Below are 8,396 nucleotides of genomic sequence, written 5' to 3' on the forward strand. Positions count from 1 at the left end.
AACTAATCCAGTCAGCTAACTTAAAATATTGTAACATTAACGTCAGCAATCTGTTTTAGTTGCGCTATTTAGTGAGACAACTAGCTAGTCTGGATTTGCTTAATCTAACTTCCTTACCGTTTCAGCATCATTTTCATCTTTGGGTTAATTACAGTGTGTGCTTAAAACATGAAACTAACGAGCTTTTGGGCGTATCTGAATTTTTCCTCAGTTTAGCTCTGCACTCCGCTTTCTGGATAGTACTACCATCTAGCAAAATAAATCGTCTTTTGAAGTCTAATTGTTTAGCTAGCTACCTAATCTACAGCGGTAACTTCGTAGATCTTAAGTGTTCTTCCTCATTTAAAAGTTCAGAACATTATTCAAATCTGATTGGTCAGAAGCTTGTTATTTGGAGGTGTGGTTCCCTTTGAACTCTTCTATCTGATTGGCTACTGGAAGAGCAACGTAATCCTTTGCCTGTGTAAGTTTTTTTTTTTTTTTAAACTGAAAATAGAGTAGCCGTTATAACCAACTTTTTAGTTTTGCTGTTTAAACTGATAAAGATGGCAAAGTAAACGTAAATGGGATAAATTCACGGTCTAAATCGAGAAACAGCAGAGTCAAAGTAAGTAACTCGCCACTACTTCTGCCGAACCAGCTTCATTGCTGGGTGGGCACTTTTCTTTGTGAGATTATTACATTGTAGCTAGCTAACGTTAGCCAATTTGTCCAGAACAGGAGTCAGTGAAACTACATGACTTTACTTCGAGAAATTGTGACATAGTTCTCTTGACCATTTGTTCGTTGGAGGTTGGCTACCAAGCGTGTATATAATAATTTAACCGAAGCAAGTGTGTTGAGTAAACCATCTGATTTCCAACCCTGGGATCCTGCTAGCTGCTAACTATCTAGTTGAATCGCAGTATTGTGGAACTTCAGATATTGGTTAGGTTTACCAGCTATCTTTAGTTCAATCCAGTATCGCTGTCTATGTAAAATTATGCAAAAAAACGAGTGTATCAACGAGTTGTTTTTTTTGGCGTTTATTCATCTGAGGTTACCTAGACAGGTGTGTAACTAATTGGAGTGGTTAACTCTAGTGAGGTAACTAGTTGTCGATCGTTGCAAATAGTGTATTTAAACGCTAAACGGTAAATACTGCTAACACCACTGATGATGTATGTTCAGTTGACACATGCTGACGTTATTTTACCGTGAATGGAGTGTGGTTAGACGTAACCGCACTTTTTTGCAGGCGGTAGTCAGCCGGTTCCATCAGCATCACTCCAGTGCTTTATATGATCCATTTGCAGAGTATGATGCCCATATGTTAACCTTTTTTTAGAGGGGGTAGCTAACTACTTCCCCTTGCGTCAAAATTGAGTAGGGATGAAACCGCATATTCTAAGAAGTGATCATTAATGCGTTAGGTGGGTTACTAATCAACAGGGATGACATTGAATATTGACAACTGACAATTTTAGCTTCCAGCCATGTGGTCTAGTCTGTTTAGCCTGCTTTGACCACAGGATCACAAATCGACTGCTTTGGTTGATTATTCATTCATTAATCAATTACATAGTATTAAATTGTAATCCCACATGTTGTATTATGATTATAGTTTGGTTTCTACGGTTATGGCTCGGTGCTTGCTGCCTTACTCATATTTTGCCATCAGTGTGTGGTCCCTGTGTGTGATGAAATGAGCTGAAATATTCTTTTTCTCCCTTCTCACAGCCCATCAAGAAGTCAGTGTTGCAAACTGAAGCGTTACAGGTCAGTGGCCATCACTACACCTGCTGCCCCTTTGCAATGTTTTGATAGGGGTGAGCTTGCTTTGGTTTGTATGCATTTTCCTCGCTGCCTGGTTGTAGCACGTGTTTGATTTGTAAGCACAAATCTGTCAGCTTTGCTTGCGGGAAGTTTCGCCGAACGGGTGAATAGCTGCAAATTCAATTGTGGGCCTTGGCAGTGAAATCACAGGGGCATTGGCATTTTCAGATTTCCATGCTGCATTCTCTCCAGGAAACTGCTTGTGAAAGACTGCTTTTGTTCGGGCCTGTGGGACACCCGTATTTTGCCACAGCTACAGAGTGTAGCCTTGTTGCTAGCACACACCCAATTGGCATATAGTACTGGAAAAGCCTGCATGGGCGTTCTGTTTGCCTTTCATAACTAATTCAGTCCCACGTGCGGTGATGTTGGTAGCCACGTCAAAGTTCCACTTCAGGCATCTTGGATAAACCTTGGCAGCTAAAAAGAAGCCAGTATGTTGTGGTTTTTAATATCTTATAGAATGGTTTGGTGGTAAAGAGCAGAGCTTGTAACCCAGAGGTCACACTGTTGTACCTTTGAACAAGTTACTTACCCATATTGTTTCAGGCAGCATTGCGGTGTGGTAGTGTAGAACAGGGCTTGCAAGCCAAACATTGCCTTTTTGATCTCCCAGTGCGATACTGCTAAGGTATTTAAAAAGAATTGTATATATCCTGCTGTATGAGTGGGTAATGTAAATATTGTAAGCTATGCAAGACAAGAGCAACTCCTGTAATGTAATGCACAATACAGCTCTAGCAAATAATGTAACAAACCCCATGGCAGGATGTAGCCTTCACTCTGAAGGTGGAAGTAATGTGTGCCCAAAGAATTGCTATATATACAATATTGGCACAGTAATTGTGTCCTGCCCTGCTATGTCTGTAACAGAATATAGTCTTCCCCCTGAAGGTGACAGTAAATGTGTCAGTATTGCTCAGTTGTGGACAATAGCCTCCACCGTTGACCTGATGCAGTCCTAGTAGCAGCTCAGCTGCTCGAGGCTCCTCTCACATGCCGCTGTGGCTGAATGCTCCCTCAGTGGCATTAACGGCTGTGCACTGAGGTCACCCCGGAAAAGCAGCATCACTGCTGGGGAGGGCTGTACTGTCATCGCTGTCCTGTCACATCCTTGTTTTTAATATGCTCCTGAGATTATCCTAACCTGTGGGGGAGCTTCATGGTGACATAGAAGAGATAAGGTTGGTTATTCAATCATTAATCAAATTGGACCACAGCTCAGCAGGACCTGTATTGATTATTTTATGACACCATGACCATGCTCACTAGTTCATTACTTTAACTAGTATTCATTTAGGATGAGAATGACTGCTTGAATAATTGGCCATTGGATCACTGATTAACATCTTTAATCAATATTTAGTTGGGAAGAGATCTAATATTTCATTCTTTGAATACTGGCCAGTCAGTTACTTTAGCTAGTTGGGGTTTTGCTTTGCTTTGTTTGCCCATGTAAAAATTGAACCACTCCTGTGATTGCTCAGCAAGAAGGAAGACAGTGGAGGCAGTGTGGAAAGCACAATTGGTGGTACTGAGATGTGATGTGTCTCCCAAACCCAACAAAAAATGCCTGTTGATATGGAAACCCTTTTATGGGATATTAATTTATATCCCATAGCAGCCTCATGTGATTCTTTGTTCTTTGAGGCAGTTATTTGATTGGCTGATTTGTTTATTGTTTTCAGTTTTTCACACGCTTACTTTAGTTGTGACGTAAATTAAAACTAAGACCTTTACTCAGATGAGTTTGCCATTTCTGATAGGATTAATGAAATTGAAGATTTTGTAAACAAAGCACGATGAACAATTTACATGAATGGATTTGTGCTGTGCTCTAACACGCGGTCTTTGCGAGGGTGGCGTTCACTGGGGGACTCCTGAGGCGAGGGAGGATTAGGCGCGGCTTTGGAAAGTGATGACTCAGAAAATCTCTTGGCGTGCTTTTGAATGTCATTTGGCTTCAGACGGTTCGTTAATCTGCTCAGTTAGCCCAACCCCATCGCTCCACTCTTCAGCAATGCGCTCTCTCTGCAAGTTGCTGTGCTACCATCATTCAGGACATGTTAAAGTAGTGCTAAAGGCAGAAAACTGATGAAACAAACACTGTTGACATATTATAGCTAATTATTCAATGCACTGGTATCTGTAGAGGAAAATAAGTGTTAGGATATATAATGGTATACCACTGTAGTTAAATCATCACATATATCTGTAGAGCTTTCAGAGCTTTCAGAAGTGTGCTGCTTTACATTAGCATGCATTTTTATGGTAGGGTGTTTCTCAGTAGTGCAACCGCTATGCCTAGACACCCATAATACTGCTTAACTTATCTTTTTTTACTGACTTTTAGCAACAATTGCAAAATTAAGCCCTGTCTTACCCTCTACTCTGATTTGCATATTATGGTAAAATCAATCAGCATATCCTGCTAAAGCTCTTTGTAATATAGATTGCATTCAATTTTAATGCTGAAAATGACTCTTCGGAAGTGTGTGTTATCTGACCGTGTCCATCAATGTTATTGGCACTGAACGATTTGAGACATGGAAGGCTAGCTCCAGTTTAATATCATCAAGCCGTTTCACAGACATCCTCACCCAGGGCCTTCCCTGTAATGCAAGGCATTAATTGCTCTAACATATGTAGCAGAAAACAAACTTAGGAATACAATTTTCATTTTTAATGGAACAAAACTTTAATGCAGTTCTAAAACTGAGTGGGTCAGTAGTGACTCTAGATGAAAAATGAAATGGGGTTTATTGCTAGAGAGGGAGGCATGGAGGAAATTAATGGATTGAATTGTTGACTGGGATCATACGTGTGGTATTCCTTGAGTGCCCTCCACATGCTGCTTGGGTGTGAAAGGGCTTTTATAATGCCCAGACAGGTTGCTCTTTGCCAAGCGCTTGTTTGCCTGAGCTGACAGATGCACCGCACCACACCGCAGAGCTCTCGGCTGCCTCTCTCCCACTCTCAGCAGATATTCGGGTGGGAGTGTAACTCTGTTCTGACTGGGTTCTGAAAGCCTATTGCGGACTGCACACTGGGAACCCCTCCTCCCCACACTCCTAATTAAAATCAGGAAATCTTTTGGTCTTTGTTTTTCAAGGGGCTCTGCACTTCTGCCATCACGTAACCGGTGCAGGTGACACTGCAGGAAGCTGAGGAAAAATTTTGAACCAATGAAGAAAAAAAAAAAAAAGACGGGGACAGTTGTGGTACTTTCACTTCTCAACGCCCACCCCGACTAAAAAGCTCCTAAAAACATGTACCCGACCACCACGGAGTGGTCCCTTTGACATGCACTCCTTCCATCTTCGCTTATCCTGAGGTGTCCCCACTTGCTGGAAATTCCACGGTTACCTTATGTGCAGAGCAGCTGTAGCCTCTCTCCCACCCGTCTTGATTGACAGTCCCACCGTGATTGACAGCCTTGCAGACACCCCCATCAGCCTGCCCTTGCATGTGCACATCACTGGGCGCTGCTATGGTGCCACGGTTTCATCTTCTGTTCACTTTGCAGATAGCCGCTCACGAGTCTGAGAGCACCACTCGCGCGAAGACCTTGGATTCCTTTTTGGGTTTTTTTTTTGTTTGTTTGTTTTTTGAGAGGGGGTGAGGTCTGTGTCCCTTCTCCCTCATCCAGTCTAAAAAGGGTGCCTTAGGACTGGCCAGCGCATCCACGGAGCTTGTTTGTGAAGCTAACGTGCACATACGACCGCCTGAGACCGCCAGGGCACTTCTCCCATTCATACCCTCCCCCCCTCACCCTGGACTTCATTAGGATCGCCCCGCTTATTATGCTTCCTGATGGACACGAGCAGCCTTTGCCTTAGCACGAGGGACGAGGACCGGTCCCTTCATGTCCACTACAGGTAGGGGTGCACAACCGCACAGAATCTCCCTCTCAGAATAAGTTCCTTTCCATGTCTTCTACAAGACCTGTCAGCGTGCAACAATGCATAGTTTACACAGCAGAGGAGATGGACAGATGTATCTGGCCTCTGTGATCTGCCCACAGAGATCTCATTTTGAAAGAATTAGTAAATGGCCAGTTAGCCAAGTTAATGTGCGCTGTGAAGTAACTTAATACAAAGAAAATGGACAGATGGAGGCAGTTGTACATATTATAATAATAGGGAAGCTGTTTACGCAGTGGGTGATAAATAGCGTGGCATTGCCTTTCAGAGATATGAAAGTCCACGATGCATAAAAGGAAACCCCCTGAGAATGTCAGCGCTCCACCATAATGTGAGATAAGGGGAAACTGTGTCACAGACGCCGAACTACCCTGTCCTCTGCCCTCCAGTTCAAACACTACTTCCTGGTGGTATTCACATGCATCACTTACTCCCCTCTTATAAATATTCATAACTATTCATTCTTTGATATGGCTGGTTTCTATTCAGTGTCCTGACCTTTGATCACCAATACTGTTGGTCATGTTCACCTCTACACTCATTGAGTTAATGTTGTGCATTGTTGCTAAGAAAAGTAATCTTATTTAAAAAGGTAAGCATACTTTAAGGTAGTTAGTCTTTCCACTCAGTTGCTATTTTGAGACATTAGACATAGTTTAAAGTCTTGTGTTGTGTTCTGTAGTCACCTTCTTGGTTGAGTGTCAGGCCATATGTGGTTATCCCCTGGGTGAAATGCTCATCTCCTCGGCATGAATTGAGGCAAACTTGCAGCCACGTCTGAACAGAAAGGCGTTTTGAAAATGCTGAGGTTTTACTGAAAGGTTGCATCAGCCCCTTGAGCTCCGGAATGTGGTTTGCTCGCCTGTCTGAGAACTGGCTGTGCTTCCGAAAGAAAACATGTGGATTTTCCCAGATTTATGTCAAATACTGGACTGGTGGCCCGTTTTTATCCACGCATAGAAAATCGAAAGACACCACACAAATAATTAGCCATTGAATTTTGCTTTGTATGAATTTGCAAGCATGTTTACTTACGTGAATCCATACGGGTGGTTTCAAAGAAAAAAAAACTTGTATTTTGTATTTAAATTATCTTCCTTGATTTTTATTTCCTTGACTCGAAAAGACCAGAAAAATAGATTTTATCAATTTTCAACACTCAGTTCATTTAAGAACAGACATGGAAACCCAGCTTTCATCCTGAAGGCTTTAAATATTCTTTTTTGTTTGCAGGCAGCTGTGGCAAAGTCCATTAATATACCCTAGAGCTCCTTACAGCCTGTAATCACTGCAGGACTGTCCTGGATAATGACAGGTGACAACCACTGCCTGCTGTACAGGGGACGCAGGTCCCGTGACTTGTTAAAGAGAGATGGCCCACACTGGAAGGGGAGTTTGCGGTGGTTTTGTTTTTCATGGGAATCTCCGCGAGGCTCTCGGTGGATAGCCACCATGGCAATCTTCAGTACATTGTGTGTATGTGCTCCAGAAGGCTTTGTTTGTGGAATTGGTTCCCGCTGAAGCATTGGTACAGACAGCAGGACTAAGTTGCTCTCGCAGTCAGAACTGGTCCAAAGACGTCAGAAATCTAAAAATGTCTCTGAGGTCCATATTTTGCTTCTGTGCCAAAGGCAACAGGTATGGGTTGGCTTGGTGGTTCGTTAGCACCAGATCTGTGGCTCTGATAATAATTAACAGCATGCCATCTTATTGTCAGGATACATTTTTGCTATTACTATTGTGGTTGTTCGTGTATGATAATAAGAACTTATTATAACTTACTTGTTACTAAATAAGCATGTTATATACTTGAAAAATCTATCATTTTGCAGTATTGACTGAATTTTATCACCTTGCAATTTGATTTCAGTTGAAGCCAGTACATTAAAATACAATTAGGAATGAGTGGATTTTATTGCATATGCTGTGAGTGTCTGACATTATCGGTCATTTTAATGTGACATAACTCAAATGTTGATTTAATAGGCTAGAAGTTACTAACAATACTGTAGGTACTTTTGGGCATTTAAAAAATACAAGCTTTAGAATTTCTGCAAGATAGAAGTAAAAATGTGGGATTGGTGCGATGCTTTGACTTGGGTCCAGGGAAACGTGTGCATGAAAACTGCCATAATAATAGCCCTCCTGATCCTTTAGTCATAAGATAATCTGCTGCACCAGCCTGAGTGGAGCTGCAGGGGATTACTGTGCAATTAAGCAAGACAATCATTGTTGGAGGCATCTAAGAGGAAGTGACGCTTCATAAAATGAACAAGAACTCCTCAATTGATGGCTGCCAGTGTTTTCAGCTGGTCCGGATAAAGCATACACATGGGCAGTGACTGAGGAAGAAATGCAAGAGGAGCTCTGATGTTTGCAAGAAGAGAATGAAAGGGAGGTGGCAATCCTATGTATACACTGTGTGTGTGTGTGTGTGTGTGTGTGTCTGTCTGTCTGTCTACATGTAGCTTCCAACATTTGTTTTCCCATCATCCCAGCATTGTAAGGAGCACTTTAAACTATTTGGCTCAGCACATCAATACAGGCTGCCAGGCCAAAACATGATTATCGCACGCCAGGCTTTTCTGTGCCCTCTTCAGAGTGGTGTTTGCAGCTGGGTTTTTCCGGCCACTGACCACATTGCGAGCCTGCCTCTGA

At 42.4% G+C, this 8,396-nt stretch overlaps 1 long non-coding RNA gene across 1 annotated transcript; it reads left to right on the top strand.

Annotated features, from left to right (window-relative positions):
* The first annotated feature begins 506 nt into the window (after positions 1 to 506).
* LOC118795722 lies at positions 507 to 5,377 on the top strand. Its single transcript, XR_005005824.1, has 3 exons — positions 507 to 607; positions 1,720 to 1,758; positions 5,342 to 5,377. It is a non-coding gene; the product is annotated as an uncharacterized LOC118795722 (long non-coding RNA).
* Positions 5,378 to 8,396: the final 3,019 nt, after the last annotated feature.

Source organism: Megalops cyprinoides, chromosome 20 (assembly GCF_013368585.1).
Source record: "Megalops cyprinoides isolate fMegCyp1 chromosome 20, fMegCyp1.pri, whole genome shotgun sequence".
NCBI classification, from domain to species: Eukaryota; Metazoa; Chordata; class Actinopteri; order Elopiformes; family Megalopidae; genus Megalops; species Megalops cyprinoides.